This window comes from Lucilia cuprina, chromosome 4 (assembly GCF_022045245.1).
Source record: "Lucilia cuprina isolate Lc7/37 chromosome 4, ASM2204524v1, whole genome shotgun sequence".
NCBI lineage: Eukaryota > Metazoa > Arthropoda > Insecta > Diptera > Calliphoridae > Lucilia > Lucilia cuprina.
The window spans coordinates 28,238,833-28,252,747 of NC_060952.1; the positions used below are offsets into that span (position 1 = coordinate 28,238,833).

General features: G+C 29.8%; 1 non-coding gene across 1 annotated transcript; it reads right to left on the minus strand.

The window, feature by feature from the left end:
• Window positions 1–4,339: 4,339 nt before the first annotated feature.
• Window positions 4,340–4,421, minus strand: Trnal-aag. Its single transcript has one exon. It is a non-coding gene; the product is annotated as a tRNA-Leu (tRNA).
• Between the last annotated feature and the right edge of the window lie 9,494 nt (window positions 4,422–13,915).

A 13,915-nucleotide genomic window follows, 5' to 3' on the forward strand; every position in this document is an offset into this window, starting at 1 on the left:
TGCAACAGCAACCAATAATCAACAACGAGCAGCAGCAACGGTAGCAATAACAGCAACAACAGAAGAAAATGATAAAAACGAAAGAAGGAGAACAAAAAAACAGACACACACACACACACACACACCAACCAACGGGATATTATGCAATCACAGCAGGAATGAGACACTCTTGACCGAGTTTTTTAAACTTAAACCTAACGGTAAACAGGGCCATTTGTATTGCCATCGTCATCGTTTGGATGGTAGTTGGTTTGGTTTGGTTGAATTTTTCAGTTCATTCCCTCGTTTGTTCAGTTTGGCATAAGAACAGTTTTGTTATTATTGTTGTTGTTTTTTTCTGTTCTTATTTGTACTTCTTGTTCTGGCGATTTTTTATTTTTTTTTTGTATTGTAAAAAACTTAAACAAAACTATAAAAACGTTTAGAGAAAGAATTATAGAGGCTATAAAATGCATACATGTATTTTAGTGTAATTTTTTTATGGTTCCAAACTATTAAGAGAGAAAAAAATGGTGTAATTGTTATGTTTTCGACATGTCCATTCTGCTACGTGGTCTAGAGGAGACGACTTCCATTCAATGTTTTTGTTAAGGTATGATATGTTTTCATGTTGTTTTTGTTCTTGTAGCTATTATTAGGGAGAGTCACTATAATTATGCAATTTGCATTTAAAATTAATAAGAAGTTTTAGTCTTAAACTCATTCACGTACACCCATACTGCATTTTTGCTTCAAATATTGTACATATAAATTGTAGTAGATAGTTTATGTCTTAATAGTTTTTTATTTTGATTTGGCCTAATAACGGTTTCTGACCTATTAATCAATCAATTATATTTGGTCGTACACATGTATTTCTATTGTCTATTTAAATAGGTTACAAACGGTTTCGCTGTCAATAATTTTAAAAGAATTCTATTTGAATTTCTTAAGAATTTACATGAAATCATATTGTGCTAAATTTTTATGAAAACACACACTTACATACATACTAATTGTATGTACTTAAGACGAAAAAAAATTCAATGATTGAATTTGTTTAATAACTCGTAACTAAATTCTTAAATTATATCCGAATTACATATTCCATGAATTGATAATTTTTTTAATAACCTTTTATACCCTACATCACTTTAGTGGGGAGGGTATGAATGTCGAGATTTTAACGTGAGCACCTGCCTTGATGGCCTTATCTCACGGTGGTCTTTCTCAGGGTAGACAACTGACTAGCCAGGACATAGTCCTGCGGGCAACTGGCCACCCGTAGTACCAGATTATGCGGTGCTCTGGTCTGACCTCTGTCAATCTATGCAGGGACTAAACCAAGCAGTAGACTGTAACCAATTTTTCAGTCCCGGCCAGACTGGAGGTGTTGGCCACCTCTTTATACCCCAAGGCGGAGGTCTCGCTAAGGTAACATGCCTCCGGGGGGAAGTGAGGAGGGTATATTGGGTTTGTGTTGATGTTTGTAACGCACAATAATATTGGTCCTATGCCCACCTTAAAGTATACCGATCGGCACAGAATCATTTGCTGAGTCGATTTTGTCCATCCGTCTGTCCGTCCATGTAAAATTTGTAATTAAACCACAGGTCGCAATTTTGAAGATAATTCAATGAAATTTGATACTTGATCTTGTACGAAGAATATTGAAAATGATTAAGATCGGTCCATTATTTCATCTAGACTCCATAAGTTTCACGAATTCGATGTTGGGTAGAAGGGGGATCATTCGCAATAGGGGCACATCTGTCAATGCGAATAACTTGAAAACCGAGTAATCCATTTTATCGCATTATCAAATTTTGTTTTCGTTTATCGATTATCTATCATCCCTGAAAATTTGAAACATTAACTTTACATATGATGGTAGGAAGACATAAGCAATTGTTTTTCAAAGGGCTGTGAAAATATTTCACTGTGTGAACTTTTTGTGCTAGCTTTTTTGTTTTTGTGATAGAAAAAATATATTGGTCAGTATTAGAAGGTCAATCATAGTGAACAATTTTCGACAATATAATTTGAAGCCCGAAAAAATTGAAAATAAACCCCAGACCTGCCCGTGGGACACATGCGCCAAATATATGTAATGCTTGTGATGTAGAACAAAATTTGGTTAAAATATAGAAAAAATCATTATTATTATATTATTATACTTTGTTTAATGAATTAAAGTATAAAATAGCAAAATAAGTATTATTTTTGTAATTTTTTTCTTTTATTTTACTAATGACAAATCTGCCCCATCCACTTGGCGCATTTACCCCATGGATAGGGCGGTATCGCCGTTTTTGATTAGTGCGGAACAATTAAAAAATATGTACATGAGGATGACTTAGGAAAGATTGAAAGGAATAAAACTAAAACCAACATATCTAAGTATCCGAATCAAGAAAAAAAGTAAGAATAATTATTGTAGTTTTAATTGGAGGCCGCCTCAAAAAAAGTGGCATATGGTCCCCTTTCTACCCTACTATGTATGAAAATAACCGCAGGTATTTAACCTCTCCAATAACCGAGACAAAGTCTAAAACTATACCGGTTCGCGTGGTACCAGATTATGTAGTTCTCTGGTTCGAACCCATGTGAAATAATTGCAAGGAAAGGCTGAGGATATATTAAAACATCACCAGCTTATAGTCTCGGCAGACTAGAGGTACTGGTAACATATCTTTACCTTTTGGATTGCAATAACCTCAAGGTTAATGTATGTCATTAAAGTTTCTGGTATAATATCTACAGTCGTTAAAAAATTGCTACTGTTTATTTGAAATATAAATTGATAACCTTTCATCTTAAAAAAAAAAATACTCAAAAATTTCACTGTCAAATTTATGATATTAATTTTAAAATACTAAGTAGTACAAGTATGATTTCTCCACAGTAATCCATTAAACATACAATATCTCCCTCTTTGTTTTGGTACCATTGAGGCCAGATTTTGACAAATCACATGACTAAGTTGTTTCATTTAAAATACCGATGTTTGTCTAATATGTAAGAGACATAATATGAATTTCTTAGCTTTAACATTAACTATTTGTAAAAAAATAATACAAAAAGCAAAAAACACTAAAGCTGGAATTGGAAATAAATGTGGCAGTCAGTTTGTCAGACAGATAAACATATAGCAAGACCAGCAGGCAGTAAAGGCAGCAAAAAAACAAGAAACCAACAAAAATAATAACAACAACAGCAACTGCAACTCTTGCTGTTGCAGCAAGAGCAACAGCAATTGCAACAAACGACAGAAATGATCTTAAATGAATGCGGAAGTTTTTTTCTTCAGGGTTTCGTAACCAGGTTTATTTCTTAGTTTGTTGTTTAGTTGTTGTTTTACTCTTTTTGTATTAACGAACAATTTTCTTTTTTTGTTTTTGCAAATTAAAAAACAATAACAGCAGTAGCAACATTGGCTATGAGGGCAAGTTTGGTAGCAAACTGCAAAGTTGTAACTCAATGGCCAAATTTAATTGATGCAGAAGCTACATTAGTAATAACAACAACTTCTGTGGCAGTTGTTGCTGCAACTTTGCCAACAATGACAACGACACTTACAAAAAATTAGACAACCAGGCAAGATATATATGTATGTACCAACAAAATTTCGAGTGAAATCTATGCTACTGCAATTAATTTATAAACATTACATATGTACATATTTGCATGTTTTAATTTTATATTCTCTTAGATACATTTAATATTTTATACATCAATAAGTACTAGTTATTGTAAACTAACTGATCATCTATCTATCTATCTATCTATCTATCTATCTATCTATCTATCTATCTATCCATCTATCTATCTATCTATCTATCTATCTATCTATCTATCTATCTATCTATCTATCTATCTATCTATCTATCTATCTATCTATCTATCTATCTATCTATCTATCTATCTATCTATCTATCTATCTATCTATCTATCTATCTATCTATCTATCTATCTATCTATCTATCTATCTATCTATCTATCTATCTATCCATCTATTTATAATTCCATAAAAATGCAACTATATTGTCTCTTTGATAAGATAATATTTCAATTTAAATTTAATTATAAACCTAACAATTTCACAACATTTTTAGTAAAAATAAGAATGACACTACCTTTGAGAGACACACATGTGTATAAAGTAGTCGAAAGATGTACATATTAGGAAAATTTTTTAAGGGCAAACAAGGGTCATCAGTTGATAAACAAAGGAACTGAACATGAATCATGGATTTTTTAGCAATATTTGACCATATAATAATAAAAGATAAGAAAACCACATATACTCTTAAATAAAAAATTTAAAAAATAATTAAAAAAGATTAAGCAAAAAATTACTTGGCAGCGGTGGGATTCGAACCCACGCCTCCGAGGAGACTGGTGCCTTAAACCAGCGCCTTAGACCGCTCGGCCACGCTACCCTGATATCAGCGTGGGCTAATATACTCAAAAAGAATTTATAACTACATTTACATCACGATAAGTAGTTCAGTTCTATTAATATAAAACTTACGTCACGAAAAGGAAAATTTTAATTTTTCAAACTAAATACATAGCTATCTATCTGTGTATCTACAAGTATGTTAATTGTATCTGCATATAAATATAGAAAAAGTTGAGAAAAATTTAATACAAAAAAGAACAAACTTTGTTGACAATTCAACAGTTGGAATGGGTGTTTGTTTTTTGTAGTACATATTGAGAAGCGTGTGAATATTTAAATTTTAGTCTGATTATTTTCATTAACTTTAGCTTTTGTTTATATTTTGTTAAATATTTATACGTGTGTTATTATTTGCATACAATTTTGTTTTATGTGTGTATGCTTTCCATGTTCGTCTTTGTTTTATGAATGAGTTTATTAAGCAAAAGTTTTATTTTAAACACCTGCCTTAAAGTCTGTGTGCATTCAAACTTTTTGATATTTGATATTCTCCTGTTAACAATACATTTTTTGGCAATTTTCTCATCATTTAACCAAAGATGCTGGATATTAATGTTTGTGTGGCTATGTTGATCATAATGTTTAAATTGTGCAGTCAATTGTTGAAATTTAGGCAATTTTTTCGGGAGGTCAATATAATTTGAGTTCCTTATTTGTTTATTAGGTTTGCATCGTTCTTGTTCAGTTTTTGGAAGCTGTGCCATATGTTATGCTGATGATTTTTTTTGGGTTGAAAGAATTTTATGAACTGGAAAATGAAGTGTTAAAGTCAAGGATATTATAACACTTGTGGGTGAAAGGATTTATTGGTAGTTATAGGTGGATTTTAAATTTAGCTATAAAAACATTCTTAGACTGAAAATTTCAAAATATTGCTATTAAATAAAAAGAAGTTTTCTAAAGGTAGAAATATTTGAAATTTTATGATTTAAATTTTCAAAAACTTTCGATATCACTAAAAGAATATTATTCTTTTTTTTCTATAAAATAAAAAAAATTTTATAATCTTTTTAAATTTCTAAACTTTGAAACAATTTCAAAAATATTCTGGGAAATATAAAGAATATTTTACATTTCTATAATTTTGTAGAAAATTTTAAAATTTCCAAAATTTTCTATAAATTTCGATTTTTTTTAAAATAGAAAGTATTTATTTTCTATAAAATAAAAGGAACAATTCGGTATTAAATAACATTTTAATGGAAATTTTCAATGGAAAAGAAAAAAATTAGATTTTTTTAAAGCATAGAAAAAATTTTTGATTTTAAAAAAAATACATTTTTTTAAAATATTCTAGAAAATGGAAAAAAAAATTAATTTTTTTTTTTAAAATAGAAATTAAAAAATTCATTTTAAATTAATTTTCGAAGAAAAATTTATAATAATTTTCTATAAATAAAAATAAATTTTAAAATTTCGAAACTATTCCATATATTTTTTTTAAATACAAAGAAAAATAATATAGGAAGTAATTTCTAAAATTGTCTATTAAAAATATATAAGTTTATACAAATAATAAAATTTACTAAAATTATTAAATAAAAATAATTAAAAGAAAGAATTTGAAATTTCGAAAATTTTTTATAAAATAGAAATAATTTTCTAAAATTTCTAAAAAAGAATTTTCGAACATTTTTTAATAAAATAGACAGAATTTTCTAAAATCGTATAAAAAATTAAATTTATGAAAAAAATTTAAAAGTTCTTTTAAAATTTCCTTTTTAAAAATTTTCTTTTCTAAAATTTTATAAAAACAAGAAGAAAGAAAATTTTTTATAAAATATAAATAAATTGTCCATTAAAAAGAAATAATTTTAAAAGGAAACTTATGAAATAGAATATATTTTATAAAAACAATTTATAACATAAATTGGAAAAAAATATGTTTTTATAAAATAGAGAAAATTTTGAAATTTTCAACCTTCGCAGGAAAAACTTACATTGAAAAGTAATGAGTTAAAAAGATAAAAAACCGCTTTTCACTACTTTTTCATTAGTATTTTAAGTCATTATTGTAACACGGTGATGTCATTGGAGCCTCCAATTTGGAGGCAAGTACTTCTACGCTCGCCTTCAAATAGGGAGTAAAATAAGTACTTACCACGCTCGCTTACAAATAGGACTTCAAGAAATCATTACAAATAGGGACTCCAAGAAGTCATTATAAATAGAGACTTCAAAAAGTCATTATAAATAAGGACTTCAAGAAGTCATTACAAATAGGCACTCCAAGAAGTCATTATAGATATGAAGTTTCTTAAATGAAATCAAGTTTTGTTTTTCAATGTATTAGCATGGAACCAAAAATAGTTTCTGTTTCTGATCCATTAAAAATATTGCTACTAATTTTGGAATTTGGAAAATTGGGGTTTTCTGTGATATAGAACACGATCCATCAATATTACATGCTACACGTTCTATACAGCAAATATCATAATAAATTTTGAACGTGTGAGACTGCCCTTATAGTTAAAGTTCCTTCACATTATTTTATCATATTCCTGTGCCAGCTATATAGGAGTTAGGTAAAATTGTGAACCGCAACTAATTCTTACCGGCAAAGGGCCCCACAGCGTTTTGACTAGACAGACGGACAAGGCTAAACTGAATGAAAAAAATAATGATGATAGGTATATATGCGAAATGCTGCAAAACTTATAGTATTTGTAAGAATATTATAAACATATTTTTTAATAAATTAGTAAGCTTAAAAAATTATTATTAAATTTTTGATAATTTTAATGACAAGAGGACTCCAGATGCAAATAAAATATTATCTTAAACATATTAAAATGTTATTTATAGACATTTTTTTTAACAAACAGTAGAACATAGCGAAAAATATTTGAAATCAATTTGGAAAGGGTAACTTATAAAAATTCAATCATTCAAAATTATTTTATTATGAATTAATATAAAATTTCGGAAATCACACGAAAATAAAGTACTTCTGTAACACAATATATCTAAGTCATTACTAGAGTACTTCTAAGTACTAATAGCATTCATTGAAAAGTGGTTATGGAAGTACAACCCATTACCGAGTTTTTGCTATATTGTTAAAAAAATTATTTAAAATTTAAAAAATTTCTGTAAAATAGAAATAATTGGCAATTTTTGTACAATGGCTTTGACCGGTCAATGCACAAGTACTTTGCTGGAGTACAAGAGCTATCTAATCTCTGACCATAGTATGGCCTCTGTTGATTCGGTAACAGCACCTAGAGACGTAACCGGTGGGCCGAAGTACGATCCATCAATAAGCAGTAGACATTGTTCTTTCTAACTGGGTCACACTGATATGCACAGAGTATACTCTGAACATATTTGGACAAGGAAGGAAAATTCAATGGTATCATATGTATATGATACCTTTCATCTATCATCATTCAACCCAGCACACATCTCATTCATACGACACATTCATAAGAGAAAAACCTCACATTCATCCCGTACCACATACAATTAATATCAACTCATTTCCAACGCTTAGTCCCACAGTCACTCCTCTGTGGGGTATCTGTTGTTTTCGGCAACAGCACCGAACTTATCCTGAAATATTGACTATTATCATACATCAGTCTTTTAACCGACACTTACTCTCCCCGCGAATTTGGGTTTAAACCACAGCCACTACGTGGATCCCGAAGGAACCTCCTGAGGGCAACTGGCCACCCGTAGTACCAGATTATGAGGTGATCCGGTCTGACCTCTAGCAATCTATGCAAGGACTAAGCCAAGCAGTAGACTGTAACCAATTTTCCAGTTCCTGCAGACTGGAGGTATTGGCCACCTCTTTATACCCCGGGATTGCAATAACACCAAGGAGGTCGCGCCATGGTAACATACCCTCGGGGGGTATATAAGGTGTATATAATATTTTCCCATAATTAAAACATATTATTCCAATGTACCCAACCAATATTAACCATCTTACCAATGTAGGACAAATTGAAAACAAGGATAATATTTCATAAAAAAATAAACATGAATTCATTCATAAACGACAAAAAACACCGAAGAATCACACAAAGAAATAATGCCCACACAACAACCTGAGAAAGTTGCATATACAAAAGATGAAACAACGAAATATTAAGATGTTTTAACACATAATAAAGATAAACAAAGAAGAAAAAAATAAATTCTGCATAAACTCATAAATATTAAATATGAAACAAAAGGAAACGAGCAGAGGCTTGTTGAATTAGGCGCCAATTGAACAAACACTTTCCACAATAAGAAAACCTTAAAATTGTATAAAATGACTCTTAACAGTTAATAAGCGGCAGCAGAGATAATAATGAACAAAAACAATATAATGGATAGAGGTGATCATGGTCAGGGAAAAATCACTTTCACCTTTTAATTTTCCTTCAAGAGCATGAACCATGAACTTAAATTGTTTTCAAAATATTGTGTTCCTTTTATATTGTTTAAATATCGTGGAGAAATTTGTTCACAAATTGTGTCACAAACAATTCAGCTCACGTTATTTTAGCAAACACACATACATACATACATACATACATACATACATACATACATACATACATACATACATACATACATACCTACAAGGAATTCTTTTAAAAATACATTTATGATTTGACAAGTCATAAATAAAAAATATATTTTTATTTCCATTAACTCAAGGATGCATTTATGAATGTATGAGAAATGTTCAAATAAAAGATAAATTATGATATTTTCATTAAAATTGTTTAAGAAAAAGAAATACAAAATAATACAAATTGTATTACAAATGACTTTGTTGTGGGCTTAAACATTTATAAAAATATATATTTGTTTGTTGCATCTGGTGAAGTGTATGCAACAAAATACAATAAAATAATGATTTCTAGGTGGTATTTGAAGAAAAGAAAAAAAAATCAATATTAAACTAAAGGCGATTGTTGGCATACAATGTTGTACACAATACAATATTTACTTACAACTACTGTAAAAATTGTATTAAGTAAAAATACAAATTTTACCAGTGAATGTTACAAGACTGCGAGTGGTTGTAAGGCACTCTTACGAATCTTGAATAACACTAAATTTATTTTTAAAACTAAAAACTTAAGAACTATTAAACAAAATCTTAAAACTAACTTATAACTAAGATAAGACCTCATGCACTCTTTTTATGCATTCAATCTTATCAATTTCATATTCCCATTTAAGGGTTGGTTTTCAAGTGCGCTAGTGATAAGAATATGATCTATTTCTAATTATATCTCAGAATGTCTATGCGTTACATAAACAAGAGAATTAATGTGCATCTTAGTGCTACCATTCTTATCATTACTAAAGGTTGTCATAAAAAACTAAGCGATAAATATTTATTTGTAACTCAAGTGAACTAATCGAATAGTTTTTATGACCAAACCCATGCACCAAAATAAGATTTAAAACTATGTTCAAATATGTTTGAACAACTACACTTAGAAAAGGAAAGTGAGAAAATTGTAATAATTCATTATTCAAGATGTGTGGCTTTTATTTAGAAAATTTTTTGTATGTGCGACTAGAATGCAACATTCTTTATTTGTTATAATCCTTTAAAAAATTTTTAATCCTGCTGAAGAAAACGTTATTAGTTAAACTTGATCACCACGATAATGATGTCTGTGCTCAAGGATTTTCGGATTAATTTTAATAGATTTATGTTAAGAAAATCGTAGCAAAATTGATTATTTTATAAGAGCTTATACCTCTATATCTAATTGTATATGGATCATTATAAAATTGACGCTACACTTTCACATATAACGACCATTAATGTAAATTATGAACCGATCCTCATAAAATTCGTTTGAGATTTTTGCTCGTAAGAAACTTATTGATGTTGAATTTCATCACTATACCCGAATTTTAAAGCCCGTAGCGTAGAAGGGGGATCATTGGCCATTGGGGCACATCTGTCAATGAGAATAACTTGAAAACTGAGTAATCGATTTCATCACATTATAAAGTTTTGTTTTTGTTTATCGTTTATCTATCATCCTGGAGAATTTGAATGATTAACTTTACACATGAGGGGAGGCAGACGTGATCAATGGTTTTTCAAAGGTCAGCGAAATTATTTCACTTTTTGTACTAACTTTTTAAGACATACTAGTTTTTTCGATAACATAATTTGAAGTCTAAAAAATTTAAACTAAACCCCGGAACTGCCCCTGGAGCACATTCGACAAATATATGTAATGCTTGTAATGTTGAACAAAATTTGGTTAAAATAAAGAAAATATCAGTAATAATATGTTTTAACTATTTTGTTAAGTTATGTTAATGAATTAAAATTTGAAACAGCAAAATATGTTTTTATTTTTATATTTTTTTGTTTTATTTTACAAATGACAAATCTACCCTATCCTGTTGAGTGGGGCGGTATCGCCGTTTTTTGGTCAATGCGGAAAAGTTGTCAAAGACGTTTTCTAGGGGCCACTTTTATGGGGCTATGGACCGATATTGCTCATTTTTAATACTAAGAAAACCTATAGAAATTTTTAACTCTCAATCTCTTTCCGTTCGGACTCTATAGAGTTTTCAAACAACAAATTAAATCAAAGATTTTTCACACTGTACAATTCTTCAATCAACTTAGACGACATCGCCTTTACTGTTAATTTTCCAAAACTTGTTTGGCTTTTTCACCATGTTAAACTTTTGGAAAATTTTTGAGGTTATTTTCATGACGTTGAAGGAAAAAAGCCAACAAAAAGCTAAAGAAAACAAAATATTACTATCTAGTTTTTGTTATTTTTTTTTTGTTGGTTAGGAAAATTTTCTATTTGCTTTTCACGAAAACTGCAAACAACAACAACGAAAATAGCTAAAAACCCACTCGCGCTGTCACTGTCGCCGCACGATCGTTTTTGACATTAACCTCGCTTTTTAACTTAAATGCACTTACATACATTTATGCAATATACTACACTTACTTACTCAACTACTAACAAACATACACACCCTGACACTTTACAAAAATTCAATGCTGAAGCTAAGGTACCCACCAACAATTGCAATTGCATCAAACACTAGCAGCAGTTGCAGTTACTCGTTGTTGAAAATTTTGTTTGCCTTTTTTATGGTTTACGTCTGTTTTATGAAATGTGAAAATTATGGATTTTTACTTTCACCGCATGATACCTTTTGAAAACAATCATCCATAGTGTAATTTTTAAGTTTTTTTTGCTTCTCCTTAAAATTTCTTTCTCTTTAAATGGCACAAAGTTAAAAAAATATATTTTTTAGTTTATATATATATATGTTTATTTTTATTAGTTATCTATTATTTACGAAAGTATTAGTATGTTTAAATACAGTTGTTTGAAAGAGTTGATTTATTTTTATGTATGGATTGTCAAAGCTTAAAATTATATACGAGAAGCTAATAATTTCACCTTTTTATTCCATATTCTGGCTGTAAACCATGTGTGCATGATACAGTTCGCAAATGGTTGAATACGAAATGGTTCACCTTGCCCTCATTACAATCCATATGAAAACATGGTAGCAGAAACAAAAGGGGAGTGGCACCTATACGAATTAAACACCATAATTTGTATATCTCGTTAACTATTAGAGGTAGAGTCCTCAATTTTTTTACGAATAACTTTGTCATCCAAGTAAATGTTTTTAAATAGTAAATACTTACTTTTGTATAGTCAACTCGAAATTGAGAGTAGATTTTCCCGTAAAAAGTAAATGTGAAAAATTTAAAAACCAAATTTTAAACCCACCATCAACAAAGACGGAGGGTATATTGATTTTGACATTTCGTTTGCAAACATTGTTTGGTGTTGAAAATTGGCAGTAGCGAACCACAGTTTCGTATAGCCCACATACAAGTGTCCCCCAGAAAAACAGCTTTAACAATCATAACTGTTTTAAAAAAAAGCGAGAATAGCTATGCATAAATAAGTCTTAAATGATCCAAATTCTCTCTACCAAATTTTATGAGTATCAGTCCATAATTTACCCTACCCATCATATATGATCACCTCAAAAAATTCTCCTAAATTCGATACCACGCAGAGCATTCAGATGCTTAACTGAACTCAAGTTGAAATAATTTTTTTTTTGGTAAATTTATATCAATACTATCATAAACCCGCTTCGTCCGTTAACCTGCCAATAGTCTAATGTAGGGGTTTCCACCGTTTTTTACTTCGCGGACCCCTTGATTAATTGATGTACTTTTACGGACAAATTTCATCAAATCCCTAAGCCAAGTAAATGGAGAGAATTCATGTCTATAAAATATTCCAGTACAATGAAAATATTTAATATTTCAGAGATAACTTCTTGGTTTAAATGTAATCATGATGTACCACATTGTCATTGAGTTTGTCATTTGGGTTTGTCATTGAGCTTGTCATTGAGTTATGAACTGTGGTCTATTTTTTATTATGGGATAACAGTATCCTATATTTAATTATAAAGCAGATCATTATAAATCAAGAAATACTTAACTTTATAGAAGTCATACAATAAATTTGTAGGGCCTAACTTCGTCCTAAAAAAAATAAATTAAAAAAATCTGCAACAAATCTCTGATTACACTGTAAGTAAAAATCCATCTTTTGAACAGTTGAAAAGTTATACTCATTTGAATAAAACCCTGTATGACCAAAATGCCAATTATTGACTCTCTCTAACTCTTGAACGCTCTTGACACCGGCAGTTCTTGTTCAATAGAACTGAAAAATTGTATCTGGCCTACTATCCACACATTGGTGCAAAATTCAGAAAACTTCGATTTTAAACTTTGGGTCACTTGACACGAATATATCCAAATATAAAAGCTGAATATTCTTTATTCATCTTTATTTTTTTGTTCGTCTTCGCGGACCCCCTAGGATTTTGCTACGGACCACTAAGTTTCCGCGGACCCCCATTTGGGAACCGTTGGTCTAATGAATATATGATATGTTAAGATTTTTACATTTTGAATATTAAAAGCTTCCATTAAGCACTGTGTACCACTAATTCAGAGATTTGAGTTACAAACTTGCAAAATGTTGTAGAGTTACAGAAACTGTTTCAAATTTCGACTGCAATACTCTTGCTAACTACAACACTAAATTTTTAGTTAAATTTAAGACCTTTGTGTAAGGGAAAAAGGTAAAAAGAATCAGAAGGTTCGTCAATGAGCGATATTTCTAGGTAATTCTATAATAGCAGGATAACGAAGATGAAATTAGGAATCGTGGATTTTAAGCATATTAACACAAAAGACCTATTTTTGTTAAACCAAGTTGCACTGATCTATTTTTAAAATTAAATTACTTAAATCTAAAAAAATACGATGGCAATTTAAAATTAGTTAATTATCTGAATACCTGTGAAGTACACGAGTAGTTGTAAGTAACCTTCAAAATGATTACATTCTTTAAGGATCAGCGGTATACTCATGCTTGTATTGAAATAAAAATTGAACCTGGTTGTTTTAAAGGTTATTGC